Consider the following 23,965-nt stretch of genomic DNA (forward strand, 5'->3'; position numbering starts at 1 on the left):
CTAATCTGTCCTGAGAAACATTAAGTCGTAGTGAAGTCACGTTAAAGTCATTACATAATTGCGCTAATTGCAGGAAAACGGTGTTTCTCCGCCAAAGCCGGATTCTGCGCTGCATATTTCTACGCAGCCGTCAGAAGAAAGTTTAGTTTCTTACTGAAGGAGGCCGCAGCAATCCCAGTAGACTTCTCCTAACAGGTTTCTCGCTCGCCCGTAGGAAACCACTTTTTTAAATCCTTTATATTAAGTTCGCTTGCTTGCTTACGACCGTGCAAATCTTTCGGTCGTTTTTTAACCCACTTCCCGTGATCCAATCGAGCTGACATTTTCCACACAGACTCGTCGTGCGTGACAATTAATTTTCGTGAAACATTTTTTTTACAAAATTTTACACTGTTTAGGGAAATGTTTTAAAATATTTAATTACCAATTGCTTAATGCTGGCAGACAATCATCTGACCCATAGGTGGCAGCCATCTCAAGCCAGAGGACGAGAGGACTCTAGCCGCCACGCATATAAAGGATTTATAGTGAAAAACTTTGTTTTAACGGGTTATGCTTGTTTTTATTTGGACGCAGCGTCCCGGGGGGGGGGGGGGGGGCACTCCATAGTCTTCAAATCTCTCGGCGCTCCACAAATGCCGTCAAGACTCCTTGGAATTCGGTGAAGAGCAATGGCCCCCTAACCAAAAGCGCACCCCCCCCCCCACAACTTGCAATACAATGCAAACAAAATGAGCAAAATGCTTTCATCTGGATCATGTTGAACTCACCCGCCCTCCCCACCAGTGCGTTTCACAAAAGGGCCTTTCCCTGCCGATGTTGCAGAGCTGGTTTGTTTCAACCGAGCGGACATTCGTAATCCTCGTGGCTGATACCGCCAACTCCTCTGCTCCGCGATAGAGGCATTAGAACAACGTCGTGCCCTCAACTGCCTTGATTGGCAATAGCGACAACGAAGAGCAAAACACTTGACGTTGAGCAATCGATGTGATGATAAATGTGCCTACGTTTGATGACATTGCGAGACGGTTAAGTTGTTCGTCTGTGAGCCTGAGTAAGATGTGGGGCTCAAGGTTTGGAAGGAACCAGTAACATATGTTGATTTTGAGCTGTGTGAATCCGAAGACCTTTGACTTTGGTTAATATTACAAATATGACCTTATGATAGAGGATAAGTAAGGCCTCATGATGCTTTCAAGTTTGCCATTTAATACAGTTTTATAAAGAACTGTAGTTTAGAAAATTAATTTCCTCCAAAGTATGCCTGGTATGACCGTGTACAAACATATATTGCCCGTCTTGTATACACAAGTAAATATTCCCTCATCGTCTGATCTATAACCCCATTACTCGTATGCGCCGGTCTCATATATCAGAAGCTGAAGCAGGGCTGAGCCTCTGGATGGGGCAACGGCCATGCAAAACAGATGTTATAGGCTGTGGGGCCACGTGGTGGGTAGGAGAGGGCTGCACAGCAAAATACATTGTACTGTACATTTGTGCCCGTACGCTTCACTACCTCACGCTGACCAGCGTGGTGAAGTATGGTCAAATAACCCGCACAGAGCGGATTGACAAAATCGCCGAGCATACGTTTGACGTGATAATTATTGAGCCACGGTTCCAGTTTATACGTTGCAATTATTGATAATTATCATAACCCGAAGTTAATGATGGGGAGAAAAAAAACACGATTTAAATTTAGTTTTTATGATATTCTCCGTAGTTTGGTGGCAGCGTGGCGCGATGGTAACACTTCGGCCTCGTGCTGGGAAGGGCCCGAGTTCGATGTGTGACTCGGACATGTGTCTCTGTGGAGTTTGTGCGTCCTTTCATAATAAAGGTTTTTGGGTTAGATCGCGTAAGTATAACCCTCCACCACCCGACACAGCCAATTAGTTAGGAATTTGTCACGTAAACAAAACGCCAACTAGTTACTACTCGGTGGTGGAGGGTCACGACACATTTATACTTAGGAGATCTAACCCAAAAACCTTATGCTCTTTGGGTCTTTTGGTAAAGTCAACACAGGCAATCGTCTTCAGGCGAGAAGACGATTGCCTGTGTTGCGATCGAAACGTCGTGATCTATTAATTTTCTATGTACGTGACTTTACCGACATACCCAAATAGTATGAATTCCTGCAGTCACGACAGCTTTAAGCCAAAAACCTTTATTATGAATAATGTTGGTCGCGAAAGCCTATGCATTAAACTGATTTGTACATCCTCCCACTGTTCTGCTTGGATTGTGTCTCATAGCTAAGAAAACCTACGGTGTACCTGGCATCCCCCAAACATCCCAGTCCAGAATAATGATCCGCGAATGACTCCATTTGGATTCCACAGTGGCAACGTCGCCCCCCGGCGCCGCGAAACCTCGGCACGACCCTCCCGAAACAAAAAAAAAGGAGTCTTGAGACTCGGCGAGGCTCTCCTGGGTGAATCGAGGTGTAAACAAAAAAAAAATACTCCGTCCGCCTGCCGCCACTTGTCCACTACCCCCACACCCTTGGCCCACGGTCTGGCCCGAGGGGGGCCCATGCGACGTGGCCTCATTAGAGGCTGCACCGGAAGGTAGAATCCTTCTGAGGGTTTCTCCGGATGCATCAACCACCCCCACCCCCCTCCCCCCCGGGTTTTCTCGCTCGCTCGCTTCACACCAGGGAGCCTGCCTCGTTGGCAGAGACAACAGGTCATCATCAGCAGTGGCATCACAAAGCCATCCATTCGTCATCGTCACTGCCATCGTCAATACATTGTTGTCAACCCACCTTTTGTTACCCCCGTGAGGTCGCACATCGTCGTTATCACAATCGTTGGCAATTATTCGTCATCGTAAAGCCATCCGTTCTAAATCCAGCCATCATCACCATCTATTCATCCATCAACAACTCATCTAACTATTACATACCTGTCAACTCTTTACCATTGCCTAGTTTATTACAGACCAATTCAGACCTTATTGGTCACCCTGTGTCCTTATACATCTTAACGTTCATCCTACAAGTCCCATCACAAGGGAGAAACACAAACAAACAAAATAGACACATTTTTTGCCCGTATTGAAACGGGTGTACGCCGTATGGGCCTGAACTCAATTTATCCTCTTTTTGGTTCTTTCGGTAAAGTCACGTAGAATGGAAATAATAAAATAAAAATAAAAGATAATAAAATAATTCTCACGACGTTTCGGCCACAACGCAAGCAGCCGTCCTCAGGTGAAGAACAGGTCTGTCGGAAAGACATCGTCTGTTCTTCACCTGAGGACGGCTGCTTGCGTTGTGGCCGAAACGTCGTGAGAATTATTATTTTATAATGTTTTATTTTTATCATTTTATTATTTTCCTTTTACGTGACTTTACCGAAAGAACCAAGAAGATGAATCCCTGCAGTCACGAAAGTTTTAAATCGATACGGATACACGTTTACGTTATGGAATTAATAAGTAATTATAATATACAATCATTTTCTCTTTAACCGTCCCCTCCCCTCTCCTCGCTCTTTTCCTTACTTGCCCCCCCCCCCTTGCACTGGCACAAACTTCCCCTCCACATGAAGCGAGAAGCACCCTCCTCCCTGCCGAGTTTCTGTTCCTTCCTCAACACCCACCTCTTCTCCCTGGCCCATCCTTCCCTACATCCCTAGGTAACCCCGTAATTCCCCAACCCACTAACCTCCCTCCCCATACCCCCCATCCCTATTCACGATATCACTTTTAGCTACCCTCATTGTACCACTCATAACCCTTGTAAAGCGCCTTGCATAAAGGCGCTTTATACATTTTAGATAAGATTATATATTTTCTGAAACGGGCGAATCGGTCGATTGACACAAAATTCTCTTCGATGTCGGGTAGACAATCTATGATATGGCTGTGGTGGTCAAGCAGCACACTTGAATTCGAGTCTTTTGATTATAATGTGTCGATGGTTGTTGCTGGACGAATAGAGAACCGCTATTGTGGCGCCCACAGCGCACAACGCTCCAACACTGAAACGTTATCCTAAGTTGTCACGAGCAAAGTTTCCCCAGGGGCAAGGTGTCCAGCAGTCGCTGAAACACAACACGCCTTTATTTAGTGGACTGCCCAGCATTGTCCGACCGCCTTTGTAGAAAGGAAAATTTAAATAAACAAAAAGTTTATCTGCGCGCCCAAGGCTGACGCCAAGTCGAACAGCAGACTCCTTCCCTCCGGGGCAACAAACCGTGGCATCAGCAAGATTATCCGATTCGAGCCGGCTAAAGCTCATTTTCAAATCTCCCTGTGAAAGGAAAAGTTTGAGCGTGATTGCAACTTGTGATCAGGTGACGTCATTCCTGGGCCTGCGTGTCATCGGCACGACTCTGGAGCCTTTGGCTTCAGTGCTCCCCCCCTCCCCCCCCCTCCAGTTTAGATTTTTCGTGACATTCTGTGACATTTTAAGGCAGTCACAGTAAATGATATTGTAAAGGCCCCTTGTTGGCCGCGTGGGTTAAGATTGAGCCTCTGGGAAGAGTTAAGAAGGGGTTGACCCTTGGCCGCACTCCCACAGCCAAGATGCAGAATGAGTGAACGAATGAAGCAACTATAATAGAGTTTTTTTTTGGGTTCGATTGCGTGAATGTATAAATGTGCCGTTAAACTCGCCACCGCCCCACTGGTATGCTGTACTAGTAACTAATTGGCATGTTCCAGTTTACGTGACAAACCTTACGAATTGGCTGTGTCGGGTGGTGGCGGGTTCAACAACACATTTATACATTTACGCAATCGAACCCGAAAAAAAACCCTGTATCATGGATGATATCGGTCGCGAAAGCTTACCACGTGTTAACCTGAATGAAGCAACGTTGCGCCATTAAAACAGAGCTTTGTTTTGCACTTGTGTTACATTTCACTTTCTCATCTTTATTACTGGATTTCATCTGTATTCTTCTGGGAGCCCAGAGACGTTCATAATCTCTGATTGCAACGGTGACTTGGAGTTGCGGGGGGAAGGGCTGTCCTTTTTTTTGTTATTCGCAAGTCAATTCGAAGCTCGAGTTGTTGAGCTACGACTCCTGCGCGCGCGGCGAACCGCCTGCGGTGGTTCGTTCACCGCGTCCTTCTGAATTGACGCGACGTGAACCTCACGACGTCGTGTGCCATTGTTTCCTGGAGATACTGCCCAGCGACGGGGCAGAGCGGTGGCACACGCTGCGCCTTGAGCCCTTTGCGACCGGAGTTCGGTGCCCGGCCACGGGGCTTCCGAGATGCGAAGTTGACATCTTAACTGGTTGTGGTAAACCCGCGTTGGCCGGCGTGGTGAAATATGGGCAAACGGTCCCCGTGAACAGCAGGAATCGCTCCGCCTCATTAATGAGTGCTCTGCCCACAACGCCAATTCGACCGTCTAAGTGAAAGGAGCACATTAGCGTCAGGAACCATGCCACGGTGACAGACGAACCGTGACACGTTGGCGTTTGAGTCGAGTGAAGTGGATTTTTTATTTTATTTTTCTCGCCGTTTCTCCGACTGACTGAGGAGTCCAACCCCCCCACCCCCATCGGCATTTCTTCCATTCCCCTTTCTCCCACTCGCTCCCGCTCGACCCCCACTCCTGCCGGAGAATGCGTTATTTGCCAGTTGGCGTGATCCCCCCTGGCCGGCGCTTGGGCCGCTGCCGCCGCTGCCGCAGCTCCAAGCGAACACGGCTGTGGCCTTGCCGTCCAAGGCAGACGTGAATAAATCCCGCTGTAAACGCAATGCATCGGCCAAATTGTTTAACTTTCCCACACTGGCCATGCGGCATTTTCACATTTATCTATACGTGGGACGGCGGATTAGGCTAAGTTATTTGGGCTCTCGGAACTCGGAGTAGGCAGATTTACAAGATTCGGTGGATGGAACCCCAAATGCACTGTTTGTATAAAGACGGTGCCATGTATGTGTTTCCAGAGTGGGAAATCCCAGTTGGGCTCTATTAGGACCTTGGGGTTGGAGCGGTGGTGCAGCGGTTAGCACAGTGCGCTTGGAACCTGGCAACTTGATTCCTGGCCACGGCTACCTTCAGTGATGAGTGATATCTGAACCATTTCAGAGCCCTCCACCCCATCTTTCCAACCTCCACTGACCAGCATGGTGAAGCATGGTCGTACAACACCCATAGCGAATTTGGTCTTGGGGGAGGCCTTTCTCCAGCAGTGGAGATTGACAAAGGACTGCGAATTATCATTAATAACGACCACTGATGGCGTATTCACAAGGGTGCGGAAGCAAGATCTAAGTGCCGGTTGAAAGAGGAGACCTGTGGGCTTGCGTGTGTAATTGTTATTTTCTGTGTTCGCGTTTCACACTCCGCCGCTGCTACGCGGGGCCTCTTGACGGGCCGTGCTTTTGAAGTGGCGCACGGCGCGCGCCGTGGCTGCCGGCCGCTGGCTAATTTGGTCGTGACACTGACATGGGGTGACCTTCTCTGGTGAAAGATCGGGGGGGCACGCGACGGGTTCTTTGAGGCTTAGGCTGCTCGCCCTCTGAAGAAAATGCCAATTTGCCAAACGTATTTCCTTTTGCGCTCCTGCGGGAGACGGCCGCAAAGGGCATGGTGTTGAGGTCAGAGGTCAGGGGCGTAAAGGCCAAGTCATCTACCTCGGCGTGAGACCTTTTACTCCCGCTTGCACGTGTTTGTGGCATCAGCAGGGGTAGAGTTCGGGTTTGAACTTTTCAACTTGCGGTTGGGAGCCAAGGGGGTCGAGTGGCATTCAAACCGTTTTTTTTTAAACCGTGGGAATCGGTCGAAGTGGAGTTGATTACAAACACCTTCCGTGAAAACTGACAACGCGTCCCCGTGTGAAACTCCCATCGGATGGTCGTCGTCCCGTCGAAGCTGCCACTTTTGAGGTGGAGAGGGAAAGGCGTTTGAGGTTTGCCTCCCGGTGCGGACGAGGCAGAGGTCGCAACCGGGTACCCGATACCCGTACCCTACCCGATACCCGGCCGGGTACGGGCACCCGTTTGTGACCCTGGTGCGGCCGGGTACGGGTACGGGTAGGCCGTGAGTCACTGGTGAGTCACCGTTTGTCACTCATTTCCCAACGTCTTGTCTCTTCTCACAATTCAAGTTCCTAGAATCAACCCACCCGCGCCTGCAACATGGCTTCATCCCAGAGGTCGCAATCGGGTACCCGATACCCGTACCCTACCCGTACCCGGCCGGGTACGGGTAGGGTACGGGTACGGCCGGGTACGGGTACCCGTTTGCGACCCTGGTGTGGCCGGGTACGGGTAAGGAATCAAAACCCGTTTGCGACCCCTGGGACGAGGCCTTGCTCGGGTTATTGCGGCGTTGCCGTGGAAACGACGGTGGCTGCGTTTCTGCTGCCGAGGCTCGTTCATGCCAAGCCCCCACATCCGTGGAACTGTAAACGTCTTTCGTTGTGCTTCGTTATCTTAACGGTTTCGTGCACCACAACGATACCATCTGCGTCTATCGTTAAAAGCGCTGTGCTTTTGTTTTAATCTATAAAAGCACACTGAACGTTGTTTGCAAAATCCCGGTTTTTTTCCATCTGGAGCGTTCTGCCATCATGTATTGCTAAACGCACGCAGCATAAGTAAAAACAACGGTACAAGAGTGTAATTTAATAAAATGAAGGGAAAAAAACATACTTGGCTGGGTATAAGTACAATTTTTTGTCATATTTATGGTATATAAAAAATGGCAAATATATTAAAATCAACTTTAATACAGTTTTGGCTGAAGATACTACTTAAAATTCCATTCTGTTTACACATGCCCTGCGAGGATAGTGTAGCCATTAAACCCATTTTTAAACATGAAGTCATATTTTATTTTTGCACCGTGAAAATGAAACGGTGAGTTTGCCAGCAGCAATACTGTTTATGGTCAATTCAGAATTATAAAGTATGAATCTGTTGCTCTTAGCAATTATTGAAATAATTCTCAAATGAGCAACATACTGTAATACAAATTTATAATTTACAGCTGAACCTAATGAGGACTCGCTGTGCATATGGTGTCATTCATGGGTGTTTGACCATACCTCACCACACTGGTTTGTCTGCATCGGTGAAGGGTGTGCCCAGAACAGGGTTCACTTATCACTGGCCACCGATGTTGGCCGTGAATGAAACTGAAGAGGCGCTGGGTTCAGAGATTAGTGTGCTAACCACAGCATGGCCATCTCCCTCCCCACCCCAATGTATATATTCATGCTGAAATAAAAACTCTGGAACTCATAGATTGCACATAGACATGCACACGTGTCAATGTGTCAACGTGTGCATTCATAATAAAATAAACAAACAATAGAAGATGGAAACTAAAGGAGGGCATTTCAACAAAGAAAAGATTCCCAGCCGGTCACATTCATTTATAGGAGCCTGCTGAAAGATGAAAATAAGTCTGGGCGCAAATGTTACATTTTCTTCTCGACTTATGGGAATGGAACTGCCAGGGACAATCGCTTGCCAGTGGTGTAATTTCCAAGGCAGAGGGCATCCAAAGCCCCACACAATTGATTTGCATCCTTGTACGAGGCCAACAGCGGGTCGCCAAGCCGTTCTAGTTTATACATTTTATTTTAATGGACCAATGCCAAATATGTAATTTAGTGCTGGGGGAGAGATCATTTGCTGTTACAATTATCGTAAACATTTGTGTAAAATGTGTACGACGTAAAATATGTACTGTGCGTAACATATAGCTTTTCGCACCAATATTATGAATCATTCATAATTGATTATGACTCATACATATAATTTAGCAATTTGATACAGTTGCTAAATTTAATTGCGGGGATTGTTCTTCAACTTACCAGTGAGCTGAAACAATAATAACTGACTCGTTACAAAAACATTATTTACCGGAGTCGGGTGATGGAGGGTTCTTAACGACACAAATTTGATGAGATCTTTGCGTGGCCTGCCCCAGTAATGAAAATTATGAATTCAAATTCATTCTCGATGTCGTTAGGTAGCTCGGAGGTCAGAGCGTTGAGATGGCAAAGCTGTAATCCAGCCAGGTCACATATTGACTGCGCATAAAAAAGGACATCGTATTAAATTTTATTTAGCGTTTTCTTTCGTTGAGTTACAGCTCTGAGAATTAACAACAACAAAAATCTTGATTTGACTGTCATGCGACTAGCATTACTCCCGAAAGCAGGATAGGTGGGAACGTGCAGCCCGCTTCTGCGCACAGTATCAGAGGTTACGTGAGAGTTCAGAAATCGATGTGTGATAACTGCTGTCATAGACCTTTTTGTAACACGGGTTGATATCCTGTTCTACGAGATGTACGAATGTTTCCTGACGTGATGCTGACAGCACAATTGGGGTACATTTGGGGAAAAAGACAAGAAAATTTGATGAATAAATTGATCATTACACTCTTGATGCTTGCATTGAATCGTACTTTTAAGAGTTCAAATATGACGATGCAATGACATGCAAATTATTTAAACTGAGAAATAGAATGTGAAACACGTGGATACGAGAACACAGTGACATCCTCAGATTGCCTGTTAAGAATGAGAGTGCGTTTTGGTTTGACACAGAGATGGAATATGCCTCATGGTCGAGACTGTTGATGCAGTGGTAGCCACAGGAGAGAACGTAGTCGAGTCGATGAGCAGCATGGAGGTAAAGCAATGAGCCAGCTCGCGTGCAGAAGCGCGAGGGATAGTGACGGCGTGGGGAGGTTTTCCTCCAGCAGTAGATGGGCAATGGCTGCTGATGATTATGTGAACGACGTGTACATTTTACACGTCGGCGAACGGAGTAGACAAAACAGTACGAGACGGGGAAAGAAAACGAGAAATCGTACGCGAAAAATAACAAAAGATTCTTGAATCGAACCTCAACTTCGAATCTTGACAATTCATCGGCTCGTCGGGGAAGTAAGTCATCATCAGGCACTCAAGTGACATGGCTGTCATGTCACCTCCATCGATTTCCATACGTACGTGTCTCGTGTCAGTCCAGCGCACCGTAGTACGTGTGACCGAGACTTTAACGTGTTTTTTTTTATGAACAAGGCTTACAACTTAAGAGTCGGACTAACCGGGGCGCACCGCCCGAATATACGTTATCTGCAAGATAAGAGCGGCTTGTCTTTTTTTGGTCGTATCTTCCGTCGAGTCAAATCTAAGGGACGTATCGGACGGATGGACGTTTCATGTAAGCCGTGGTTTCCCAACTTAGTGAGACGCACACCGATGTTTGGTTGGTGGCAGCAGTTGAGCTGAATGTTGTAAATGCTATTTTCACAGCACCGTATACATAGAACGAAACAGGAGGGTTTCTCCGCAAATCTGGCTGCCGCTTGATGATGCTAGTTGTAATTACAGATTGTACATTTTGTGGATTTAACTCTCCAACAAACCGGTGTGCTGTACTAGTAACGAATTGGCAAATTTATGCGATTTAACCTCCAAAAAACTGGATTATGGACCTTATTAAACTTCGCTCTGCTGATGGACACTTCAAGAAGTGTTTTCTGTGAGGTCACTGCAGCCCAGGCTGGGTGGTCGATGGTAATAGGGGCTACGTGGGGATGGAGTTGGGGACATCTCAAGAGAATGGGAGGAGTTGGAATTCGAAATAAAACAAATTAAGCGACTGCTTTGGCAGTCACACGTCAGTTCAAAAATCGTAACATTTCTTCGAGTTTTCCACCAATTTCTGGGCACCACACTGTGAAGTGTGATCTACAGCTGTGAGTCAACGAATAGTGGCACGCGAAAGCAAGCAGGAGAATGAACAGTGATGACCTCTGTACGTACTCTTAGTTCTTTCGATAAAGTCACGTAGGTAAAAAATGAGAGTACTGTTAAACGCTGGGGATGTTAACACTCGGTAGAGTAAAATAGTGCCTGTCAGATAAGATGGTCCAAAAATGCGACTTTACCGAAAGAACTAAGAGTATGAATCCTTGCAGTCACGAAAGCTTCAAATCTAGAATTATGGACCTCTGTACGCTCTGAAGAAGAAGGGCCTCTGTCTCAACCGTTTCACGAGTGAATACTTTTTTTTCCTGTTATAAAGCTATCGTCACGTCTCTTTTGTCAGTCCATCGCTGGATAGATAACCCTACTCATGCTGCGCGTCGGTCATAGGGGAGTGTTTTTGGCAGGGGCGGTTGTCAGAAGTATATATTTACGCGTTGGGTAGTCGGGTTGCACGAAAGGGGTGAGAGGTAACGCATGGTTGACACGGGGCGGGCGCGGTGTGTCTCTAGCGCACAGCCCCACGTGGCATTTTGACCGAAAAGAAGCCGCGTTGGGTTTGGGGGGGGGCGCTGCTTTAATGCTTCACCCTGAGAAGCGAGGCGCGATTGTCGTATGGTGGAGTTGTCCGCGAGACGCGGGCAACGAAAGTGGTTGGGGTGGGTTGCTGCCTTGTTGAGCGCGGAGTTCAATTATGGAGGGGTCGATTTCCGCAGGGATTGTACACGTTCACCTGTCCGATTCATTATCTTACAATATAAAAAAAAGTTATTTCAATTCATAGAGTGTCACTCATGCAATTGCATCCCACAACGCTGCACACCAATTAGCCAGTCCCTTACGTGTAAATAACAAGAAAGCGACCATCACAATCTTGGCTTAAAGCTTTCGTGACTGCAGGAATTCATATTCTTTGGGTCTTTCGGTAAAGCCACGGAGATAGAAAAAAAATAACAAAAATCACCTGAAGACGATTGCTTGTGTTGCGATCGAAACGTCGTGATTTTTTAAATATTTTTTTCTATCTACGTGGCTTTACCGAAAGACCCAACGAATATGATCATGACAATCCTCACTTTGTGTCAAAGGCCTGATACGCTTCATCCCCAAGGGCCGAATCCCGAATGTTCGAGCCGCCCTCCAGTGATCGGGGCAGCCACGCGACGCGTTCTCCCGGTGAAACTCCAAAGACCACCGCCGTCCACTCGTCGAGTTGCACAGGCCACGCTCACCTCTCCTCGAGTAAAACGCACGCGCAGCGTGTAGCGAGCACGTGGACACGTCCCGCGTGCGAATTTCCGAGCGGCCGTGGAGGTCAACTGGCGCTGCGCCCATCGGCTCGCGCAACTAACGAGCATCCGCGGGGGCCCGTCGGCGGCTCTCATCTCGCCGCGCCGCCGAATGCCACCCCCCCCCCCCAAAGCTCCCAACTCCCTTCCCCTGCCACCACCACCACCACCACCCCCCCCCTACTCGTCCTCGCTCGCATCAAAGGCGGCCTTGGAGCACTCGTGTCTGCGCGGTCGCTTTGACGTCGCGCTTTGCGGCGGAGCGAAGGCGCACGCGTTGAATCTTAATCATCATAATTTTTTTCTTGGTTCTTTCGGTAAAGTCACGTAGAAGGGAAATAATAAAATAATAAAAAATAAAACATAATAAAATAATTCTCACGACGTTTCGGCCACAACGCAAGCAGCCGTCTTCAGGTGGAGAGCAGGTCTGTCGGGGAGACAGCATCTGAATGTCTACTTCCATTCTACGTGACTTTACCGAAAGAACCAAGAAGATGAATCCCTGCAGTCACGAAATCTATAAATAGAAATCATTATCATCATCATCCATGGTCGATCCATTGCTGGATGAAGGCTGCCCCAAGCCGCTGCCGCAGCCGCCGCCTCTCGTGATCCCGCGATGTAATAGTTCGCCGAGTACCTGCAGATGAACTGCTTTCATCGCTCCGTCTCCTCGGTGGGCGTGCTCCCGGACGCGCCCCGTTTCTGATTCATCGATCGAAATTGAATCGCTGCACTCGTGATGCACGCGGACAGCCGAGTTTGTTGGTCAGTCCACTGCTCCATGAGGGCCTCCCCACATCTTGGCGTCCGTAAGGGATATTTGACCATACTTCACCACACCGGTCAGTGGGGGGCTTGCGAAGGTGCGGGTGAGTGCAGAACAACAACAACAACAGGTGTTGCTGCTTTTATGACGCCTGTTTTGGCGAGCTGTTGTGGCCCATACAAGCGCCGACCAGGTTCAAGACCGCTTAGCTTCTGAGCTCTGGAGGGGTTCGGGCACGTTCAGGGTGATGTGCATTTGATCGCGCAACGTAAGATTTGATCATTCTCAATGTTGTGCGAATCTACTGCATTCAGACTCGTGGGACGGGTGGGACAGAACGCAGTGGATGGGCATCACAAATAAATCATGAAAACAAAACGACATTATAATAATTAGCACGGTTGGCTACGTACGGTGCGATAAAAGTTCAACATACGCGCACTTCATCCGTAGATCCCAATATCCGAAGTGAATGGTGACCCTGAAATGAATAATTGAATCGCACAAAAGGGGGGTGGGGGAGCACTGGGGAGGGGGGCAGCACGATTGATATCAAGCGCAGACGACGACGTCGTGAGCAGCGATGATGAACACGCAGATGGATTTGGATCCCACCACCGCACACGCAGCGTCGACTCGCTGGATAAACGAAGCACGTCGCGATCGCACGCGCGGCTAAATGCGGACGCGATGGAGCGAAAGAAAAAACAATAATGACACGGAGCCGATTTTTCGATTTCACTCCGTGAGATCACTCGTGGTCCTGCTCGCTCGCCGTCGCGTTTAAGGTCACGCGAGCTCGTGGAAGACCGCCGCCAGATGGAAAAGTTTAGAACGAAAAGGGAACGAGAAACAAAAACAACAACAACAACAACCCAAAGCTCGTTGATAATGGCACTCGTTTGAGACGCGAGGCTTGATCCGGAGGCTGGGTGGTAATGAGTAGTCACTAGCGGAAAATCCGCAGAATCGGGGCGGCAGGGTGTCTGGGTTGTGGAGCGTGTGGGGGAGAGCGAGACGCACACACAGACAACGCTTCCCCGTATAGACTTGTCTGGCGATTGGGGAAAGTGCTGTTAGCAGAGCACCTATGAAGGCTGGCGCGATCCCACCCGCCTTTGTCTCCCAAATGCTGATGTTTACACACCCGACTAGGTATTAATGTATGGCTGAGTCGACTTAGGGGAGGCCCAGAATAGGTTAAAATATTCGTTACTGATGTTGACGACACGTACACACACGCACATCGAGTGATATAGTGTGGTAAGGAGAAATAAATTGACCCCGCATTGTGGCAGAGATGGACAAACCGACTGCGAGAGAGTGGGGGAACACACCAGGCGAGTAGGGAGAGATAACAGACTACTGGGAGAGTTTGAGATTGTGTACAGAGTGTGTTCGGGTGAGTTGTTGAGAAATGCCGAGCTGAAACCGGGAAAGGGGGAGAGAGAGAGAGAGTAGAATGGAGCGAGCAAGCGGAGGAGGAGGAGAGAGCGGATAGCGGTTTGGATAAATCATAACGGGCGGGCCCTGTCGACAATTCCCGTCTACTCGTAGCCTGGCATTTCCCTCCTTGCAAATGCAGCCTCCACCCGCTACGTGGAAGCCAGCCCCTCGCCCCATCATCGCAGGTAAACTTGTGTGAACTGTAGGGCAGAGAACTCCCAGGGTTTGACCAAAGGCCATTGACCAAACAGCCAGGCTTACTGGCTTGAAGCAGGAACGATTCGGACGAAACGTTTAAATCGTGTTGATATTTGTAATCATTGATCGTTCGAATTTGTCAATCCGATGCTGGATGAAGGGTCCCACTCCCGCACACCACGTTCGTCGCGGAGGTCGTTTGACCATACTTCACCACGCTGGTCAAGTGCGCGGTTGTGAAGGGGAAAGGGGGTGAGTGGCAGGATAAGTTTAGATATCACTCGCAAAATCGTGTTCGCCGTGACCGGGAATTTAACTTGGGTAGCTGGGTTCATAGTGAGAAGTGCCGATCACTGCACCACTGGTCCTTCCTTACGTACAATGTCCTTTATGTATTAGCGAACTAAACACAAAAAACAGTTCTTAATAAATGGGGTTTCAATTTTAAGAGCGGTGCATTAAAGTAGGGCGGCGCATCGCTTGTTTATTTTTACTGGCCGATACATTGATTAATGTCAACATTAACATCAAAATGAACACACACAACATATGATTCATTCGGGGGGGGTTCGCAAGTGCAACTTGTGGTCAGCACGCAATGGCTGTCTAGACGAAGGGAACCAGATTGCAGTTCACGCCTAAATGCTTACGTGCATCCTGTGTCCGCTGTTTTTAACAATAGTGCATGTGTGGGAGACACGTGTGTGTGTGTGTGCGTGTTTGTGTCTTTGGGGAACAGTAGTGCAGTGGGTTTGCACTGAAAACCCATGAACCTGGCAACCCCGAGTTCGATTTACGTTCATGGCCGACATCGGTGGCGACATTATAAAACCAGTCCTGGATCTCACCTAGGTTAACTCAGACTTAAGTTAGTACCTGGTGCTATGCGTGAACATCAACACGAGGGGAAAACAAGGTGGCTGGGCATGGTGCTAGCCACTCCATCCCCTCGCGGGTCGTGCTGGCATTTCACGAGTGTTCGCCATCAGCACTTGCCCCAGTTCCTTGTTAAGGCTATGCTGGGGATCTTTGTCTTTGTGAAATGGGGAGCAGTTAGTATAGTGGTTTGCACACGGAAATGCAATCCCAGTAATCCGGGTTCTATCCTTGGTAATGCACATCAGCGGTGAAAAGTGAAGTTTAATCCTTATCTGGGAATCATCCAAAGTCACGGGTGGCGAACCTGTATGTGTCCTGTGGGCCAGCCTGAAATGGGCCCACAATCTTAAGTATGAATGCGCCTTTTGGCGTCATCTGGTCCAACCCATGAGACTAGGCTCTAAGGAAAGCTGTCTCGGGTGTGGACCAATCAACTTCAAGGACAGTGCATACATTATCAGAGTTATATTTTTTGTTTGCATTATGACTGCAGGTATTGCGGTCTATGCAAACATGACTCCTTGTAAAAAAGGTGTCAGTTTTGTTGCCAGATAGAAGGGTAAAAAACCAATTATCATATTTTTTACTGGCAAATGAGGTTCCAATGGTTAGTATGAATGCATGTTGAACTTATTTCGCACCGTACGTAGCCAACCGCGTATAATCGGAGGTGCGGGGGAAGGACAACAAACTTAACACAAAAAGCAGTTCTGAAGAAATAATTTTTCTATCTAAATTTAAAAGTGCACTGCTCCGGTGGTTTCCAAATATCGGAAGGTCGAGCGCACGAGACGGACGCAGAAGCCTTTGTTCGACGGCCAGCGAAAAGCCTCTGCGAGGGTGAAATCGACATTCATCCATTACTCCGAGCATCTTAGCCAGCCACACGAATCAGATGCGAGAGTGGAATATTTTTGTTCGACGTGGCAACACTTTGTCACCAGCAGTCACATCTCGCAGCATGAGGGCCTCTTGCCGTGACAGAAGTGACCGATGTATGTTGATGTGTGGCTCGCAAAAAGATATTTCAAAGTGCCTGTTCAGCCCTCGATGTGAAAAAAATGTACCCAACTCCTGAGCTGGATTGACTCAGCCGAAACCCTTGGCAGTGCGTCGTCGACATCAACGCTAGAGAGAAAATAGCCGAATAATAAATCGGTGGAAAAATCAATCGATCGTGTAATTCTTTGTAATAATAATAATATAACAGTACTGTAATGTCATTTGTCATCATCTTCATCGCCATCGCCGCAGTCATTGTTTTTTATCTTCCATTTTGAGTGCCCACAGGACTCACGTCTGGAGAGAACGCACGCTGAGAACGAGTGTTGTTGTGACGTCGCCCGTCGCGGTTGGCTGCGTTGGAAACCACAAGACTGACATAAACAGTGAAAACAAACAAACCCAGAGCCTCCGCCGTCTTCTCAAACGATCGATCGCCGTTCTCCTTCACAGAATTCCTTTGCCCCAGGCGAAAAGGAAAGCTGGTGGGGGAGGGGAGAGGTAGGTGTGTGTGTGTGTGGGGGGGAGGAAAAGGAGGCTCGGGGCGGGTAGAGCAAAGTGCCGTGTTTTAGCACTGTTTTACAGACGCGAATCCAGCTGCCTTGGCGACCGGCTTGCTTTAGGTATTAACCCTGTAAAGAGGTGTATTGTGCTTGCTAATTCACTCGTACTTAAATTCGGCACCGAATGCTCGGCACGACGCCCCCCCCCACCTCCTCGAGGGAGTGGGGCGCAACGGCCGCCGATTTTGACGCAGCGAAATTTGCCGCTGTCGGGTAGGAGGGCCGCCCGCTGCTCTTGACGCCGTGTCTACGGCGCAGTGAGCTGGGAGAAAGATGAGAGAGCAGTGAAATTTGCACGGGGAAAAATTGGCGGTTTGCAAGGCATACTGGAGCACTCTGACCAGGTAAGAAGAAAATAAAACGAATACAAAAAGGTGCAAAAAATTGTGAAAACGAATGACCCTGTGGAGAAACCAAACCTCCTGAGCTTTGAGGTCTGCGTTTGATTATTCTTGCTTGGCAAAGGGTGACGGATCAGCTGAGCGTGTGTGCCAAGCCGAGCAGTGGTGTGGTGGTTCGTGAGCATCGGTGACTATACGTTACTGATGATTCCTAATAAAGATGAAACCGGCCTCCAGCTGTCTCTGCTGCACATGTTTTCAGATGTGTTTGATGGTGACCCAAGACAAGAAGACCACAATGCAGTTCTTCACTCGCTGTTGATGGTAGTTTCATAATGCACGAAGGCTGTGTTTTTTTAAACTCATGGTTAGTACTCTGTATGACAATTCCACATATTACAGGAATAAAAAAAATCTGCCATTTTAAAATGTATTGCTGGATGAAGGCCTCTGTGTGAAATGTTCGTAATGGGAAGTTGTTTGACCATACTTCACCATGCTGGTCAGTGCGTGCTGGTGAAAGGGGGACCAAGAACCGGTTCCGATGTCACTCGCCATTAATGTTAGCCGCGGCTAAGAAATCCACCCAAGTTTAATTCCTATCCATGCACACCAAAGCAATGTGCATCTACAGCGAACTCGCCTAAGGTTATGTATTCAAAATGTAACAATCAACGTTGTTTTAAATTAAAATACAATTTCATGAAATTGTTCCCAGAAATGAATAACATGCATTACATTAGATATGAATAAAGGTTTATTGCCGTGGTATTTATGAGTTCATTTATGCTTAAGAAAACACTCCATTGTGAAACCATTTATATTGCCACATGTACAGGTATTTGAATCTCGACTTTACCTCTGTAAAGTCAACAATTCGTCGAGATAAAATATCCCCTCCATCCATGACCCCCCCCCCCCCCTTTGCCACCGGCCCCACAAGTTCCGAGTGATTTCAAGTCTCAAATATCCACTTATTATTCCTATTTGGCAAAATTAGTCTGACACAGCAGTCACCGGCTCATCCCCGTGGAACTGAATCCTTATCTGATATGCTATTATTACCGAGCAGGCTGACAAGACATCCTTTGTGCAAACTTAATGGCAGTGTTCTGCAGGAGACCCGGCAATTTTTGCAATGTTTTCTCTGCTAAACTCCGAGCAATTTGCGCGTGACATTTAACCTCCTTTTATTTTCTCCAGGCGACTTGTGCGCCCTTTACGGAGAAAATGCAGCATATTCGAAATTTCGGTTTTTTTACCTTATACACAGAAATGTTTTATGTTATTCCAAACATTAATGACCTGGTGTCCTGGCTTTTTCTGTATCTTTTTTTTTCCTTTTCACTTTTTTTTTATCTGTTGCAAGGGGGAGCTCTGTTCGGCTCTACAGAGCGTATTTTCAATAATATTTTGTTCAGTTTATCTTGAAGTACCCTGTGAGCTGAGAAGCTCCTAAGTTCGAGTTTCATAAATACAAACCACACAGCGTGTCCATGACAGACATAACACGTCGGAGATAAATATATGGATAATAAAAAAAGAAGTAAAAAATAATATAATTTAAAATATAAAATGTATCTTTTAAAAGTTGTAGCCAATTAAGGGTATCAAAGAAGTGCAAGATTAGACATAAAAAGTGCCAGCGGTAAAACACACCGTTTCCCTTTAAACACTAAATTTAAATCTCCGATATTGCATCGGTGATGGAGGTGGACTAAGCATACGTAACAAAACCCGCAGCACATTCATCAATAACACTGCTGCTATTCCATGAACAATATCCATAAGAGGTGATTGTTTTGGGCGGTGGCCCTTCTCCGTGTTGAATAAGGACCATTGCCTATTATAGTTTTTATTTTATTTTTTGTGTTATTCTCAGGGCTGTGTTATTGACGGATGTCTTTAATTTTTTTGCCGCTTGCAAGGAGGCTCTTGATTCAGAGGTGCCGTCTGTGGAGGGAGATACGGACTGGTGATGTGTTCGCGATGCAATCGTCCACTTCCGTTTGTTCCCCGAGGTTGGAAATTTGCGTTTCTGCCGGGGCAAAGCGCCCGCTTTGCCTCAGAAACGCGACTGATGGAACAAAGAACTGGTCCATCCAGAGAGCACTTGTGCATCACCCCAAACAAGGAAAATGGATTCTAGATTTTAAGCTTTCGTGACTGCAAGGATTCCTACTCTCAGGTTTTTTCGGTAAAGTCACGTAGGTAAAAAATTTAAATTAATAAAAGTAAAATAAAAAAATTAAAAAATTCACGACGTTTCGGAAGCAACACAAGCCTCCGTCTTCAGGTGGAACCGTCACAGCCACGACAGCTGTATCAAGTAAATTTACAGCTGTCGTGGCTGTGACGGTCGTGAATTTTTAAATTAGTTTTATTTTACTTTTATGAATTTAAATTTTTTACCTACGTGACTTTACCGAAAAAACCTAAGAGTAAGGAAAATGGACCCTTCCCACGCCTCCACGATCATTGCCTTCACCTGAACCACGAAGCAGCAGGGCAACTGGGGGCACCTGCATGTAATTAGCGGTGGGATGTTCCATTCTTGTGTGCAGGGGTGTCTTTGGTGTTTCACTCTCCCCACCCCCCAGCTCCTAACTCAGCCACCTCCATGGATCGGCGACCGCTTGGGAATGTGTAACGAGCATGTTGAATGCCAATGTTGCGGGTGCTTGTCGTGTGTGCTTTACGTCAAATCACGTGCCTCTTTGTTTTCACCAAGATGCCTAAAAATAAGTGGATTCTTCTTACCGCTGAAGTTGGAAAAAAAAAACGTAAACTTTTTTTTCAGCTTTGAAAAGTGGTCGTTCGTGTTGCAGTGCAATCTGTATTCCGTGTATATTGTGCGATGCATTCTGTGTTCCATCAACGTCCATCCATCCACTGCACGCGTTCAGACGACCTTATGACCTCCTACGTCCCGGAATGCGCCTCATCTCTTGAGATCGTGGAAGCGAAGCATGGTTGAGGCAGGACTGTGCCTGGGATAGGTGGCCACCCTGCATGCCGGGTTATCACAGGCCTTGCATGCACTGCGTTCCACTCTACCTTCTATACCCCCACGTCTTCCCACCCATTCGGTGTGGGGAGGCTCTTATTTAGCAGTGGATTTACAAGAGGGTTGTACGTGCACATGCTTTAACATACGTTTCTTTTCAATAATGTGTTATTTTTATTTCAAATACTCTACTATATTTCATGGGACCTTCCTTGCCAGTATCAAAAATATAAGAATAGGTTTTACCCTTTCTGGCAATAAAACAGCTGTGTTAAGATGTTAAAACACCAAACTGAAACCTTTTGTAAGGAATCATGTCTGCATTAACCACATATACTTGTGGTGAACATGCAAACAAAAAACATGCTCTGATAGTATATGCATTGTCTTTGAAACTGATTGGTCCACACCAGAGACAGCTTTCTTTAGAGCCTAGTCTCAAACAGTGTTAAACCAGAGGACGCCAAAAGTATATGTGGTGAATGCAGACATGATTCCTTGCAAAAGGTTTCAGTTTGGTGTTTTAATATCTTAACACAGCTGTTTTATTTCCAGAAATGGTAAACCCTATTCTTATAATCTACTATATTTAGCAACTGTTCACCTACCACTGCCCCTTGACAGTAAAGGTTAATAGTTCACAGGCAAATTAATCAGATTCCTCCTCACATGAGCATATCTTATCCTCTCCGACGTAATCTTGTTTTGATACACTCATAATGCCCAAGTGGCCATTGACGGTAGCCCGTGATTGGCCGCTCACTGGTCGCACACATCTTCACGAGCCAGACTTTTCGGGAGCAAGGTCTGGAACTATTTTCGGGAGCGAGGTCTGAAACTATTTTTAAGAAATGCCCCTGATTACAGGAAGTCGAAAGATACAGTGGTGTGGAAGCACGGGCTTCTGCTTGCGTCTGGTTTTTTTTAGACGTTCTGGGTGCAGATCAAGGCTGGGGAGCTGGACTGGAGTAGTTCTCTTGGCTCTAAGCAAGGGACAAAAGACGCCACAGTCGCAAACTTGATCCCAGATGCCAGGGCTGACGTGATCCGGTCCGGGTTTCCAAAGCCATCGCAACAGACATGGCTGAAACATATGAAGTATCGGACTGTTACATAGAAAAACACGCATTTTCTGTTTCTATGCTATGGAACGTGTTCTGAGGTTACATATTGGCTTTGGCAACGTCTTCTGTGATGTGCAACTTGGAACAGACAACCTTGAGAATACGTAGCACACGGGACTTGCAATACAGAGGTCGCCGATTCCATTCGAGCTACTGGCACGGCGTTGGAAAAAAAACAAAATTGGCATGTTTAAAATATCCCCGCCTCTGTCCACCCACCACACGCAGGCTTCACGTGGTGCGGTACAAGTGTGGGTTACTCCCACCTCTTACAACATGTCTGGTCGGAGTGGAAGAGTAGGCCAAAATGCCCTCGATAGAAGTTATCTCGCACTCTCTCCAGTAGTGGCCTGAGAAAGTATGTTTAGGGCTGCACCACAGAGATGTACAGTATTCAGATTTTTGTTGGTCAAATATGATTACGCCTGTTTACCCAGGACAAAAAATGAATGTATGTACTTTATTTACGATTAATATTTCAAATTACTGATCTACCATACTGTAGTTCATATGCAGTTTTGCTAAAAAAAGAACAAATCAAAAGCACATGTTATTGTTTGTTACTTTTTGACATGATTAAAAACACACGCTCAACTCATCTGATCGCTATCAGCATTCTGGGATTAATCCAGGCTCCGAATAAGGAGAAAACGTCGCCAAAATTGTCCAAGTCTGAGTTTCGTTTATTTCACAGGGGATATCCAAGGTAGCTTGGAATCACATAAATGGTGTTAACGATTTATGACACGGGCGTTGATTCACAGGGTGTGCGTGATGCTAAAATAGTTTTGGGGAGAAAAAATCCTTGGCAACAATTTATGTTTCTGAGTTTTTTAAGTGGACGAGCATGGTGTGTGGGGGAGCTGTAGCGTTACGAACCCGGCGACCCGAGTTCGATTCCCGCTGACGACCACTAACACCAGTGACGATTATCTGAACCGGTCCTGGGCCTCCCCTAGGTCGACTCAGCATCAAATGAGTACTTGGTGCGGTGCGTAAAGATCGCCACTGGTGAGACACAAGGGAGGCTGAGCGTGGTGCTGGCCACCCACCCCCTCGTGTGTGCCCTGCCGGCCTTCATAGGTGCTCCCTAACAGCACTTCCCATTACAGTCTGTTTAGGCTACACGAGGGATCTGTGTTTTTGTAGTGGGTGCAGTGGGGAGATGCGGCGAGGTGGTTAGAAACGCTGCGTACCAATCCTTGTCTCCCCCAGCATTCGATTTCTGGCCATGCTTGCGAGGGGCGACCAGCACACCAATGCCTGTACAATGCCAGAGGGCCTTTCACCGAGGTCAGCTCAACCACATGTGAACAGTGCTTGGCTTCAGCGTCGTCAGTGGGGGAGACAAAGGCGGCCTCGTTTAGCTGGGATTGGCTCCGTCGCCCACTAGGTGCTCGCCGATAGGATTTGAGCCAGAAAGTTTAACAGGCTAAAACAAATTCGATTTAAAGCTTTCGTGACTGCAGGGATTCATATTCTTGGTTCTTTCGGTAAAGTCACGTAGAATGGAAATAATAAAATAATAAAATAAAACATAATAAAATAATTCTCGCGACGTTTCGGCCACAACGCAAGTAGCCGTCCTCAGGTGGAGAACAGGTCTGTCGAGGAGACAGAGCCGAAACGTCGTGAGAATTATTTTATTATGTTTTATTTTTATTATTTTATTATTTCCATTCTACGTGACTTTACCTTTTTGAACCAAGAAGAGGCTAAAACAAAACAAAAACTGGGCTTCTTTGTCGTTGTAAGTAGGCGAGGACGTGCTTGCTGGCGCATGAAAGAGCCTGTGTGTGTGTGTCTGTATGTGTATGTGGCTGTGTGTGTGTCTGTATGTGTATGTGGCTGTGTGTGTACGTGTCTGTGCGTGTCTGTGTGTGTTTGGGGAGCGGTAGTGTAGCGGTTAGCGCTACGCTGCACTACGAACCCAGCCGCCCGAGTTCGATTCCCGCTCACGGCCAACACCGGTGACGGTTATCTGAACCCGGTCCTGGGCCTCCCCTAGGTCGACTCAGCCTCAAATTAGTTATCTGATGCGATGCGTAAAAAAATCTGGCCACCCATCCCCTCGTGTGCCACAGTGCCGGCCTTCATGGGTGCTCGCTAACAGCACTTGCCCCAACGGTCCATTGAAGGCTATACGGGGGATCTTTGTCTTTGTCTTGCACGGTGTGTTTGTGTGTCTGTGTGTATAAGGGAAGGTTGTTCGTTTACTCCGCTGGCGGAACACGGGAACTGCAGTTGTTATAAACACGTTCGAGCCCCCTTCCTCTCTAACTTGAGGCTGTGTTGACAGAAGTCGATGGCCCCGCTGTTTGTGCTGCCAGCCGCGTTGGGGAAATTCCTTTGGGGGGGTGGGGTGGTGGGGGGTGCACAGGGGGGGGGGGGTGCAGAGGTGGGGTGGGGGGTGCACAGGGGGGGGAAGTGCAGAGGTGGGGTGGGGGGTGCACAGGGGGGGGGGGTTGCAGAGGTGGGGTGGGGGGTGCACAGGGGGGGGGGTTGCAGAGGTGGGGTGGGGGGTGCACAGGGGGGGGGGTGCACAGGGGGGGGGGGTGCAGAGGTGGGGTGGGGGGTGCACAGGGGGGGGGTGGGGGTTGCAGAGGTGGGGTGGGGGTGCACAGGGGGGGGAGGG

At 47.6% G+C, this 23,965-nt stretch overlaps 1 long non-coding RNA gene across 1 annotated transcript; it reads left to right on the plus strand.

Annotated features, from left to right (window-relative positions):
* Window positions 1–3,279: 3,279 nt before the first annotated feature.
* LOC144727608 (uncharacterized) lies at window positions 3,280–21,928 on the plus strand. The gene is made up of 2 exons (XR_013587421.1): window positions 3,280–14,401; window positions 16,584–21,928. It is a non-coding gene; the product is annotated as an uncharacterized LOC144727608 (long non-coding RNA).
* The last annotated feature ends 2,037 nt before the right edge of the window (window positions 21,929–23,965 follow it).

The sequence above is a fragment of the Lampetra planeri genome, chromosome 26 (genome assembly GCF_965212315.1).
Source record: "Lampetra planeri chromosome 26, kcLamPlan1.2.h2, whole genome shotgun sequence".
NCBI classification, from domain to species: Eukaryota; Metazoa; Chordata; class Hyperoartia; order Petromyzontiformes; family Petromyzontidae; genus Lampetra; species Lampetra planeri.